Below are 14564 nucleotides of genomic sequence, written 5' to 3' on the forward strand. Positions count from 1 at the left end.
ATTGGCTAACTAGAGTTTGACATTACTGTCGTGTGACGGTGGTGGTCAGTTGATCCCTTTAGGTCACACCTATAGGATGAGGCCCAAATAGATTTAATTAATTGTATGCGATACAGATTAATTAATTCCTTAATTATGGGAGTGTAATTTTGCGTCTTATTTTAATGTGATTAAATAAAGATTAAATTTAGTAATTAAGTGTTATATTACTAAATTAGTTGAGATATTAATATAAGTTTTGAGGTAGAGGTAATTAGTTATTTAAAGTTACAAGAAGTTGTAATTTTAACTAACTAGCAATTATGGGACCCATTATATAATGATGTAATGGTAGTATACTACTCAAAAGTGGAGTGTATATTATATTATTAATTGTAATATTTAAGTGTTAAATGATTACATTAATAATTAAATATGTAAGATAGTTAAACATATGACTTATAAGCATTTGTGGGACAAATGACAAAAGGCAAAAATGGTCCATAAAAGGACCAATATTTCGGCCAAAGACAAGAGCAAAAGATGCTCCAATTTGTCTTGTTCATTTGTTATAACAAAGTGATAGTGACTTATCCATTTATATGCCTTACAAAAAAAAAGCCTCACACACTACCTACAAAAAAACAAAGCAAGTAAAAACAAATGACAAAAGATTCCTCCTTTGTCCATGTAGCCACCGGTTTTGGCTAATAAAGAGGGGAATTTTGTTGCTCAATTTTACTATTACTTGTGTTTTTGCTTGAACATCTTGATATCTCTCTAGTTTTCTCATGCAAAATTCTTACAACCTCTCAATAAATACTAATACACCAAATCTATTACTAGAAGTAGTAATATAAGAATATTAGTATTATTAAGGTAATATTTCTACTATATATCTAGTTAATATTAGTAGAAATTTTTGGGATTCATCTTGGGTGCAATTTATTGGAGTGGCTTCTAAACTTGGAGTCTTAGGAGGATCATCCATCATTATAAGCTCAAGAACAAGTGAAGGAAGGTGACCTTACTTGTGCCCATAATTTCGAACCAATATACAATGTAAGGAACATTGTTTTTCTTATAAATCTTTCATTTTGTTATGCATGCACTAGATCTAAAGAACAAATAATTAACAAGTTAATTAGTTCACTATTAGAGGAGTCTAATAATAGGTATATGAACCTAACAGTGTAGTCACTCGTATTGTACTTTCGGACTTTAGATTAATCGTGGTGGAGAAGATCTTGATGCAACGAACGTACCAGTTTACATGTTTATTTACTTTATCGTCTTCATGCATGGGTCTTAACCTTTGCAAATGTCTTGTGTTGTGTTCTTTCTGTTTTATGTACGATATCATCATCAAAATCTTGAATAAAAATCTAAAGGCCATTTGTTGTTTTATTTATTTACTTTGTCGATTTCTCGACATTTCTCCAGTACTTGGTTCTATCTTTTTGATCAAGATAAAATAATCTCCAGGATGTGATAGAAAAATTTAGACTCCACATGCAAAGTTACAATATATAATTTTACACAAATTTTTATTTGTGACAACATTATTTCGTCATAAGTTAGTGACTTCTCGCAAGGAATAAGTGGGAGAGCAAGTGAGAGGACAGATGGAAGGGGAGTTGTGAGAAGTTATAAGTTTGAATTGTGACGGTCACAAGCAAAACGGTCTGACAATTTTAATGATAATATATATATATGCACTGCACGTCTGCACTAATCCAAGTACTCCACAATGAAGCAAATACCAATTGAAGAATTAATAATGTGATTTACACACAAAAAAAATTGTTTTTTTCTGACGGTCACAGAAGTAACAATTTACAAAGTGTCATACACTACCGCCTACCGGAGGTAATGACGAGTGATGACATTTCGCAGTTCGCACTACTCAAATTGACATAAAGGAGAAAAATAAAAACTATAGTTCCCAATTTCCCATAATATATTCATTTGTGCCTCAAAAACTATCACTCGTAAAAAACTACAATTCCCATAATAAAGGATAATAAGGTAACAATGAATATTTTTATACAAGCAAGGTCATTATCATATCATATTAGAAAAAAACCTTCTGGGACTTGACAAGTGATCTCAAATATCACAATAAGATTGATGTAGATCACTTATTGAATTACCCGGGTGAAAGTGATGAATGTTCGGAGGTCCAAACCGTAGAAAAAATTGTACCCAGTGTCATGGAGATTCGTGATGAGGATGACTTAGATTAGGATATGGCCACACTAGTACAAAAACATTAAATTGCGGCGCCCTATTTAAGGTGTTTTATCTCAACCACAGCAAATACAAACTCGATTTTTTATTTTTTATTTTTTCAAAACACAACAAATTTTAAAGCGGGTTTATCTAAAAAAAACGCCTCACAAATGACATATGAGGCATTTTGTCTTGAAAAGGCAGCAGCATCGGCTGCATCGCCCTAAAATACCTTCCCTCGTCAGTCAGTCCACATATGCTCTCATTACCCTAAAATACCTAATCGCTCAAGACATCCACCTCCACCACCACTGTCCACTGTCACTCCCCCATCACCCTCATCCACCGCCCTTTGCCACTATCATTTTTGGTATCAGTGCACTATATAATTCAGTCATGACGCACGATAGCCACTATCATCCGATGTATGTTCTTTTTTCTCGACATTTGCAAAGTCATAATAATATCTTTCCTAATATATTAATCTATCTAAATGGATAAAATGATAAATAAAATGAAGATAATTTTCTTACAAAAAAAAAAATATATATATATATATATATATAAAATGGACTCTCTTGATCTTTACACTATATATATAAAAATATAGTCATGGTGGGACTAATAGCAATCCATATCTTCTCCCCATCATGCCGTTAGCCTCCTCCTACAATCATGGCATTTCCCATGATGCACCTTCCTCTTATAATAGATATTATAGCTGTTAGGATTATATTTTCCGTAAATATCATAGACACATATATTGTATATATAGCTAACTATGTAAGGTTGTAAACACACGTTTGATTCAAGGCAATACAATAATTCATATTGATCTTCAATATTATCATGGTATCAGGCTAAGTTTCATTTTTTTCCAATAATTTCGAATTCCATCTCCCGAATACTCTGTTTCAATGACGAACCAAACCGATTCCGCAATTATCAATCCTCCACAAAACTCACAATATTCAATCCTCCATGTCGAAAACACCGGATCAAATATTACACAAATTGCTTTTAACGGTTCGAATTACGATGAATGGTCTCAATCGTTCCATCTCGCCCTTCTTGCCAAAGGCAAAGAGGGCTACATTGACGGTACGAAGATGGATGCACGAAGGGACAGGAAACGAGCACGGGATTTTCTTATGGGTCTGGATGCACGATTCGACAATGCCCGTTCCCATATTATCGATCTTAGCCGAGCTGTTTTTGTTCCCGATACACAAGGCCGTGCTGCATATGATCGAACTCGTCAAAACAATAATGGTAATGCTCCACCCCGAGCCCATATGGCGTCAGGCTCACAGGGGACTCAGGTTCCTGTTGCTCTTTCCTCCTCATCTTTACCAGTCATGGATAATGTGGATTTCAATTCACTGAATGCTACGGAACTTGCCACTATCACTCGATTATGGCAGGAACATAACTTACATAAGGCTGCTCCTCCTCCTAGTCACGGTCATGTCCCTAACTCTCCGTCTTTTTCTTGGATTATCGATACTGGAGCCTCGCATCACATGTCAGGTTCTTTAATACATTTTTCAAATATTCGAACTATTGCTCCTCTCTCGGTTGGATTACCGAATGGAGAACTCACATTAGCCACACAATGCGGCGATATTATTTTGTCCAATCGCTTGATCCTAAAGAATGTTCTTTACGCTGCCAAGTTAAGCTGTCATTTGATTTCTGTTTCCAGTTTACTTTCAGATGATACTCTTACGATCCAATTTTCTCACCAATTATGTCTTATTCAGGACCGTTCCTCGAAGACGGTGATTGGTGCGGGTGAGCAACATGAAGGGCTCTATTTTTTAACCGGAATTCGGAATGACTCGGTCAAAGCTTATACGGTAGGGATGGCTGATTCTTCCGAGTTGTGGCACCGAAGGTTGGGACACCCTTCTTCCCATGTTTTACGTTTTTTACCATTTCTTCATAATTCTCGCAAACATTTTCATTCCAAAACTTGTGAAGTTTGTCTTCGCGCGAAACAAACGCGTGAACATTTTAATTTAAGTTACAATAATGCTACTTCTATTTTTGATTTAATTCATTGCGATCTATGGGGTCCATATTCCGAAAATGTTTCATGTGGTTCTACCTATTTTTTAACAATTGTGGACGATTTTTCTCGTTCAACTTGGGTCTATCTTTTACGACATAAAAGTGACACTCAACAAACATTACTAAATTTTTTTGCTATGGTCGAAAGACAATTTCATAAGAAAATCAAAATTTTACGCAGCGATAACGGGAACGAATTTCGTTGTCTCATAAAATTTTTTAATCAAAACGGCATACTTTTTCAAAATTCTAATGTCGATACACCGCAACAAAACGGACGAGTAGAACGAAAACATCGACACATTTTAAACGTCGCCCGTGCCCTTTTATTTCAAGCGAGTTTACCCTTATTTTTTTGGGGTGAATGTGTTCTTAGTGCTGTCCACTTAATAAATCGTACACCAACTCCGCTTCTTAATGGCAAGACCCCATACGAAATGCTTTTTAATAAACCTCCACCTATGGAGAATCTTCGTGTCTTTGGATGTCTTTGTTATGCCAAGTCTTTAAATCGTAGTAAAGACAAATTTGCTTCTAAAAGTAGAAAGTGCGTTTTTATCGGATATCCCTTTGGAAAGAAAGGATGGCGTCTATATGACTTAGACACCGGATCTTATTTTGAGTCTCGCGATGTTGTTTTTATTGAAAACGAATTTCCTTATAAAAGTTTGGACATTCATGATGATACCCACACCTCTTCATTCTTGCGTGACTCCCTTCAGCCCATTGAACAAGTTGTTCTTATCCGTCAGCCTACACCTACAATTTCCGAACCTGTTTCGACCCCCACTTCGACAACCCCATCTTCGGCCTCCACCACACCTTCCTCCACGACCGAACCAGCGGCTGCCACATCTCCCCCCAATGAAGAAACATCAACCGATGACCCACCTGTTTTGGGCCGAGGCCATCGCCTCAAAATTCCGAACTCCAATTACAAAGATTTTGTTCAACCAAAGCGCCCTTCTTCTCATATGCTCACCGCATCATCAACGTCATCAGGTACTAAATACCCGATTTCTCGCTATCTTAATTATGCTAAATTTTCTCCTAACCACAAAGCTTTTTTGTCGGCCGTGACTAAACATCACGAGCCTAGTTCTTTTAAAGATGCAGCTCAAATTCCCGAATGGCAACAAGCAATGCAACTCGAGCTTAATGCTCTTGAACAAAATCGTACTTGGACCCTTGAGCCATTACCCCCAGACAAAAAGGCTATTGGCTCCAAATGGGTATATAAGATCAAATACAATGCCGATGGTACAATCGAAAGATACAAAGCCCGGTTGGTTGTTATGGGAAATCGTCAAATTGAAGGGGTCGATTACAACGAAACCTTCGCCCCCACAATTAAACTGGTCACAGTTCGTACGCTTCTAGCTATTGCCGCAGCTAAACAATGGGCAATCCATCAAATGGATGTCCACAATGCTTTTCTTCACGGTGATCTAAAAGAAGAGGTTTATATGAAAATTCCTCCGGGTCTCACGACGCCCAAAGAAGGCTTGGTTTGTCGTCTCCGAAAATCTTTATATGGGCTTCGTCAAGCTCCCCGTTGTTGGTATGCTAAACTTGCTTCCGCACTAATTACATATGGGTTTAAGCAATGTCCGTATGATCATTCTTTATTTTCACTGTCTAAAACCAACACGGAAGTTCATGTCCTTGTCTACGTCGATGACCTCGTCATTTGCGGAAATAACAACGAGGTAATTCAAAGTTTCAAAACTTATCTAAGTCAATGCTTCCATATGAAAGACCTAGGCCTACTTAAATATTTTCTTGGCCTCGAGATCGCAAGAAATAGTTCCGGAATTTTTGTATCTCAAAGGAAGTACGCTCTTGATATCCTTACCGAAACCGGGCTTCTAGGGGCAAAACCCGCTCTCATTCCCATGGAACCAAACCATAAGTTGGCTTTATCCACGGCTCCTATTTTACACGATCCACAACCTTATAGACGCCTTGTGGGTCGCTTGGTGTACCTATCTATCACTCGACCAGAACTTATCTATTCGGTTCATATTTTGGCTCAATTTATGCATGCTCCCACAAAGGACCATTGGGCCGCTGTTCTCCAAGTTGTTCGATATCTTAAAGGGTCTCCGGGACAAGGTATTTTACTCCGCTCCGACTCTGATCTTCGCCTCCATGCCTATTGCGATTCGGACTATGCCACATGTCCGGAAAGTAGACGGTCATTATCCGCATATATAGTCTACCTCGGCTCTTCTCCTATTTCTTGGAAAACCAAGAAACAAGCAACTGTCTCTCTTTCCTCCTCCGAAGCTGAATATCGTGCTATAGCACAAACGACATGTGAATTAAAATGGCTCAAAGGTTTGATCAACTTCATTGGTATTCCACATATCGAGCCTATTCAATTACATTGCGACAATCAATCCGCTCTTCACATTGCCAACAATCCGGTATTCCACGAACGGACTAAACATATAGAGGTTGATTGTCACTTTATTCGGGATGAAATAAAAAAAGGCACAATAACGACTACTTATGTGCACACAAAATCCCAGCTCGCCGACATATTTACAAAGGCCCTCGGGCGCATCCCTTTTCACGAGCTTCTATCCAAGTTGGGCGTATCCAAACTACTAGCTCCAACTTGAGGGGGGGTAATAGCAATCCATATCTTCTCCCCATCATGCCGTTAGCCTCCTCCTACAATCATGGCATTTCCCATGATGCACCTTCCTCTTATAATAGATATTATAGCTGTTAGGATTATATTTTCCGTAAATATCATAGACACATATATTGTATATATAGCTAACTATGTAAGGTTGTAAACACACGTTTGATTCAAGGCAATACAATAATTCATATTGATCTTCAATATTATCAGGGACTGTGGTGGTCGTGCTGTGGTGGTTGGGTTAGGAGGTCCTAGGATGGTGATGGTGGTGGGTTGAGAAAGAAGAGTTATTAGTATAAAGTTACATTTTCCGGGACTAAAGTTACAAATTCATGGACTAGAGTTACACTCGTTAGTCAATAAAATTACAGCTTTATTGATTAAAGTTACACTCTTGAAGGACAAAAGTTACACTTGAAAGGACTAAAGTTACAATAACAAAATATATTAATTCAAATTTTCACGTACAATTCACTATTATGACTAAAGTTACGACTCCAATGACTAAAGTTACACTTAAAAGGGGTAAAATTACACCTGTAAAAGTATAGAAACCACCATACGACTAAAGTTACATCTAAAATGACTAAAGTTACAACTAAAACGACTAAAGTTATACTCGTAAAAAAATAAAGTTACATATACTTTTGTTAAAATTACATAAATTCCAATTTATAAATTCAAATTTTCATATATAAAATGACCTTAAAGACAAAAATTCCACTCATGAATCAATAAATGACTAAAGTTACACTCATAAAGTAATAAAGTTACACTAAGAAATGATTGGCTAAGAATGGGACTTAGGGACTCAACCAAATTTGTGGACTTACCTGAACCTATCTCTATATATAGAGAAAGGATCATGTAAGTCCACCTATTTTGGTTGAGTCCATAAGTCCTAATCTAAGCCTTTAGATCTAAGAGATGAGTGGTGAGGATTAAAAGAAAATGGAAGGCTGAGATTAAAAGCTCCCAAATCCCACCCAAACCCTAATCACTCTCACAATTCCTTCCACCCCCTCTCTCTCTCTTCATTCTCTCTCAACTTCTCTCTCAATCTCTCCCTGCCGCCGCCCTCCACTCGCCGTCGCCGCCGCCTCACCAACCACACCACCATGCTTTTCTCTCCTCCGTCTTTCTCCTTCTCCATCGTTTTCCCCTTCACCCACCACACACCACCACGCCGACATCCATTTTGCTGCCGCCGTCCCCCTCCCCTTCTCCTTTTTTTTTCAGATCTGGAAATTTGAAGTCATGGTGGTCGTTGGTTGTTGATGGGTGAGTTGTTACCTTTTTTTTTTTTTTTCAGTTTTTGTTTTTTTTTATGGTGGTGTCGTGGTGGGTATGTGGTGTTTTTTTTTTTTTTTTTTTTTTTTTTTTTACTGGCGACGCGGGGATGGGGGATGGTGGTGGCGGTTGTTATAGTTATGGTGTCGGGGTGATGGGGGATGGTGGTGGCCGTCTCCTCTCCTCTTTTTCCTTTTTTTTTTTTTTTTTTTTGTTTCAGATTCGTGGTTTTTTTTTTTTTTTTTTTTTTTTTTCAGATTCGTGGTTGGAAGGTGGTGGTGGGACTGTGGTGGTCGTGCTGTGGTGGTTGGGTTAGGAGGTCCTAGGATGGTGATGGTGGTGGGTTGAGAAAGAAGAGTTATTAGTATAAAGTTACATTTTCCGGGACTAAAGTTACAAATTCATGGACTAGAGTTACACTCGTTAGTCAATAAAATTACAGCTTTATTGATTAAAGTTACACTCTTGAAGGACAAAAGTTACACTTGAAAGGACTAAAGTTACAATAACAAAATATATTAATTCAAATTTTCACGTACAATTCACTATTATGACTAAATTTACGACTCCAATGACTAAAGTTACACTTAAAAGGGGTAAAATTACACCTGTAAAAGTATAGAAACCACCATACGACTAAAGTTACATCTAAAATGACTAAAGTTACAACTAAAACGACTAAAGTTATACTCGTAAAAAAATAAAGTTACATATACTTTTGTTAAAATTACATAAATTCCAATTTATAAATTCAAATTTTCATATATAAAATGACCTTAAAGACAAAAATTCCACTCATGAATCAATAAATGACTAAAGTTACACTCATAAAGTAATAAAGTTACACTAAGAAATGATTGGCTAAGAATGGGACTTAGGGACTCAACCAAATTTGTGGACTTACCTGAACCTATCTCTCTCTCTCTATATATATATATATATATATATATGAGAAAGGATCATGTAAGTCCACTTATTTTGGTTGAGTCCATAAGTCTCAATCTAAGCCTTTAGATCTAAGAGATGAGTGGTGAGGATTAAAAGAAAATGGAAGGCTAAGATTAAAAGCTCCCAATTCCCACCCAAACCCTAATCACTCTCACAAATCCTTCCACCCATCTCTCTCTCTTCATTCTCTCTCAACTTCTCTCTCAATCACTCCCTGCCGCCGCCACCCTCCACGCCGCCGCCCTCTCACAAATCCGTCCACCCCCCTCTCTCTCTTCATTCCCTTGCCTCCATTTTGCCGCCGCCGTCCTCCTCCCCTTCTCCTTTCTCTTTTTTTTTTTTTTTTCGATCTGAAAAATTGAAGCCATGGTTGTTGTTGGTTGTTAATGGGTGAGTTGTTATTGTTTTTAGGTTTTTTTTTCAGTTTTTGTTTATTTTATGGTGGTGCCGTGGTGGGTTTGTCTTTGGTTTTTTTTTTTTTAATGGTGACGCGGGGGCTGGAGATGGGGATGGTGATGGTGGCGGTGGTTATGGTGTTGGGGTGCGTGCGTGGTGGGTATGCCGTCTCCTCTCCTCTCTTATTTTTTTTTTTTTTTCAGATTTGATCATAAGTGATTGGTGTTGTTGTTGTTTGTTGCGGTTTGGAGGTGGTGGTGTTGTGGTGGTTGGGGTAGGAGGTGGTAGGATGGTGGTGATGGTGAAAGAAGAGTTGTTAAGCATAAAGTTACACTTCTGAGTACTAAAGTTACAAATTTACGGACTAGAATTACACTCGTTAGTCAATAAAATTACACCTTTATTGACTAAAGTTACACTCTTGAAGGACAAAAGTTACACTTGAAAGGACTAAAGTTACAATAACAAAATATATTAATTCAAATTTTCACATACAATTCATTATTATGACTAAAGTTACGACTCCAATGACTAAAGTTACACTTAAAAGGGGTAAAATTACACCCGTAAAAGTATAGAAACCACCATATGAATAAAGTTACATCTAAAATGACTAAAGTTACAACTAAAACGACTAAAGTTATACTCGTAAAAAAATAAAGTTACATATACGTTTGTTAAAATTACATAAATTCCAATTTATAAATTCAAATTTTCATATACAAAATGACCTTAAAGACAAAAATTTCACTCATGAATCAATAAATGACTAAAGTTACACTCATAAAGTAATAAAGTTACACTAAGAAATGATTGGCTAAGAATGGGACTTAGGGACTCAACCAAATTTGTGGACTTACCTGAACCTATCTCTATATATATAGAGCAAAGTTCTTCTAAGTCCCTCTTTTTTTTGAGTCCATAAGTCCCTCCCACAACCCTTGGATCATGCATAGTGAAAGGTTGAGATTGAAAGCAAAAAAACACACTTAACACTAATGAATTCACTTCTCTCTCTAGTTTTAATAATACATTCACTAATTCATTATCATACACAATTAACACCATATTTTGTCTTATACTTCAAAGTTTTTTTCGAGACAAGTTTTTATTTGTTTCTTTTTTTTTTCCGAGACAAGTTTTCGATATTTTAAGATTTTACGAGTGTAATTCTAACAGCAAAAAGTGTAATTTTAAGAAATATTTTCGAGAATTTAGCGTTTTACAAGTTTAACTTCAATCTTTTCCGAGTGATTTTAACGAATAATATTTTGACTTATCTTGAGGATGATAGAATTGATCGCAAAGTAAAGCTTGATGTTATAGACTATTGGAAAACGAATGAGGATCGTTATGGTGAACTAGCTCATCTCGCGAGGGATATTTTAAGTGTACAACTTACCACTGTTGCATCGGAATCTACTCTTAGTATCGGAGGTCGGGTTTTCAATAAATGGAGGAGCTCTTATATTCTTGAAAACGTGGAGGCTGTGATTACTACACGGAGTTGGTTATATGGCTATCAAGGTAAGTCGTTTTTACATTATGTTGTCGATCTCTTCTCATTTTTTTTTTCTGATTCTAATTTGTTGATTAACATTTTGCAGCCATTGAGGAGGACGAATTCGAAGGTGTAGACGTAGAATGGTCGAACGTTCAATCATCTTCTTGAAGTTAATGATGAAGATTTGAAGTCAAGCTTCTTATCGTTTTTATAGTTTTTTTTGGGTTTTACATGAATCCTGATGTATTGTCTTCCTTTCTTTTTTTTTTCTCTAGTTTTGAGAACTTCCTAAAATCGTAACTATTAGAGTATTACCTATGCAATAAAATTTTTTATTTTTGGAACTCATTCAGTCTTCTACTCTTCTCCATTAGAGGTGGCAATCGGGTCACTCGGGTCGGGTCAAAGCGGGTCGGGTCATATCGGGTCAGTGACGGGCTCAGGTCGGTTCGGTTCATGTCGGGTCATCTTCGGGTCGGGTCATCAATGGGTGGCAAGTCGGGTCGGGACGTTAGCGGGTCAGTGTCGGGTCAGGTTATCAGCGTATATTTTATCTTATATATTTAGTTTTAGATGATAATTTTATGTTTAAATACTGGGTAGGTGTATTGAATGTAGTTTTAAGGGAAAATAATTAAGATGAATGTCAATTTGGTGTTATTCAAACCATTATTAAGGTACTTCATTATCGGGTCATTTATCGGGTTGAGAAAGTATTGGGTCACGGGTCGGATCGTGTCGGTTCAGGCCGGGTTCGGGTTGAAAAAAATAAGGCTGTTATCGCTTATCAGGTCGGTTCGCTTCGGGTCGGTTCAGTTTCGGTTCACCCAATTTTCGGGTTGTATCGGGCGGGTTTCGGGCGGTTCGGGTCGGGTTCCTCGGGTGGGGTCAGCTTTTGCCAGCTCTATTCTCCATGTTCAGCTTTTTTAATAGATATGAATAACATAGTTATAGGCTGGACTACCTTGAAAATGGTCCATGAAAATGCATGTCTTCTAATGACTAGTTGACTACTCTACTTGAATTTTTGTCCGTTGTTAGTGAATGATGAGATATACTCATATACGTAGTAAATATTTGTGATTCGTTATAACTAATGTAAATAATTTTCGTCCCATTATAAAAGATATCTAAAATTAATCGATTATTTGGCTACGAAAATAATTTAAACTCCTTCAACTCTTGTGGTCTGACATGTACTTCATGAAAATCGGTGGTAAGACATTGGATATTCGAGTCTAAGTAACTTCCGTACTAATATAGAAAAAAAGTAAATTAATATGATTATGTTTTGTTTTTTATTATTTACAATCATTACATTCGAGTCATTTCGGGTTGTAATGTTGAGATTTAGTTATCAGTTTACAGGTTGAAATCGGTTCAGGTATGTTTCGATTCAGGTAAAACAATTCGGGTCAAAACAGTTCAGGTTCATACGATTTTGGGTCTATTTCGGATATTACAAATTCGGTTCAGTTTCGAATCAATTCAAGTTGATTTGGGTTTCGGATAAAGTTGAAGTTATACCTTTCGGATGTACGGTCAGGTGTCGGTTCAGGTATTTTCGATCGGTTTTTCGGATTCGGTATACTTTTGCCAGGTCTAGTTCTATCCATTTCATATCCTAGAATCGTCACTTTTGCGTTCCTGTGCTCCGTCTTTCTTTCCCTTTTCATTTTTCACCAATGTCGGTTTTTCGCTCTATTTCAGTTTGGGTTTGATTGATTGTCCTTTATTTCAATCACAACTACTCGTCTAAGATGATTTTACACAATTTAAATTAATCGTAAAACTAGATCTTTTAATAACCACTTTTACACACTAATAAAGCTATGTTCACAGATCTATTTTACAACTATATTACTGAAAACCGCCTTACAACTAGCTCACTATTTGGGTGGTATTGAATATGAATACTACGGAGTACCATTTTGTAAATTGTTGCCCTTGTGAATTATTTAATTAATCCATTATTTAATTAAACATGTACTTTATACAAAAGTTAATTTGAAATTCTGTATCTATATTAGTATAAAAGCCCGATGTCTATCAGGCTATATCATATAATTTGTTGTCTATTAGTAAAAAAAGTCTGATGTCAATCATATTTTTTTTGTGGCAGTGTTTAAATTGCATGGGGCGCGTAGTATCATAATATGGCGGACTCGGCCCAGTTCCAAGACTATACAACTGGATGTACAATGAGCATTATACATCAAGGTTATTTTAGTCTTTTTTTTCAAATATTTTTGCAAAAAAAAAAAGGTAACGTAATTCAATTGTCAATCTAATCCCCATCCTCCCTCCGACTGTTTCCATATTTTTCTAACTTCTCTTCATCTTCCTTCATCATCCAGTTAATGAATCATCTTCTCCCGTAAAATTATTATAATTAATTGACTATGAGGAACTGAGCATCATCTTGAAGGAATTTTTTTATCCAAAATTTCTAATGCATGAAAATAGTTGAAGCTCGTATTATTTTTACATTAGCTCTTATTCTTATTTGAATATCTCGTATTCTTATGTGCTCGTATTTTAAAGGTCATGATCATTTTAAGCTTGTATTCTTTTTACATTAGCTCGTATTTTTATCTTAATAGCTCATATTATTATGTGCTCATATTTTTAAACTCGTGATCCTTTTAAGCTCGTGTTCTTTTTACTTTAGCTCGTATTCTTATCTTAATAGCTCGTATGCTTATTTGCTCGTTTTTTAAGTTCGTGATCCTTTTAAGCTCGTATTCTTATCTTAATAGCTCGTATTCTTATCTTAATAGCTCGTATTCTTAGGTGTTCGTATTTTTTAGTTCCTATTCTTTTAATAATAGTTTGTATGATTGATGTAGAAATTTACCTCAAAGTATTGTTAGATGCATTTTTCCTTCCTGGTGATGATATAAATTGCTTATCGTTCACGAAATATTGTTAGATGCATTTTTCCTCCTTGATGATGATGTAAATTGCTTCCTTTCACCATTTTAGAATCAAAATTGTGGAGAAGAGAGATTTGTCGACTGTCGTTTAAGAGAAATTTAGAGAAGGGAAAGAAGAGGGTTTGTCGATCAAGAGAAATCGAATTAGGGAAAAAGGAGATGCGTAGAATTTATTTTTATTTTTATTGGGCTTAGATAGATATTGTATACTCCCTCCTATTCTAAATAACTCTCCATATTTCCTTTTTCGTCTATTCACAATATTCTCCCTATTTCCTTATTTGGCAAACTTTAATACTTATTTTAATCACCCCACCCCACAACAATACCCCACAATACTCATACTTTATCTTATTTTAATCACTTTACCACACAACAATCCTTATTTTAATCATTCTACCCCACAACAATACTTATTTTAATCACACAATACCTTTCTTCTCTCCAATCTCCTAACCCACTTCAATACTTTATCATATAATACTCCCCTCCCTTAATTCTCGTGCCCTCCATAAAAGGGGAGGGTTATGTAGAATAGGAGGGAGTATAATAT

General features: G+C 36.3%; 1 long non-coding RNA gene across 1 annotated transcript; it reads left to right on the forward strand.

Moving 5' to 3' along the window:
- Positions 1-744: 744 nt before the first annotated feature.
- Positions 745-11307, forward strand: LOC141631710 (uncharacterized). Its single transcript, XR_012537692.1, has 3 exons — positions 745-1041; positions 10866-11098; positions 11179-11307. It is a non-coding gene; the product is annotated as an uncharacterized LOC141631710 (long non-coding RNA).
- The last annotated feature ends 3257 nt before the right edge of the window (positions 11308-14564 follow it).

This window comes from Silene latifolia, chromosome 2 (genome assembly GCF_048544455.1).
Source record: "Silene latifolia isolate original U9 population chromosome 2, ASM4854445v1, whole genome shotgun sequence".
In the NCBI taxonomy this organism is placed as follows: Eukaryota; Viridiplantae; Streptophyta; class Magnoliopsida; order Caryophyllales; family Caryophyllaceae; genus Silene; species Silene latifolia.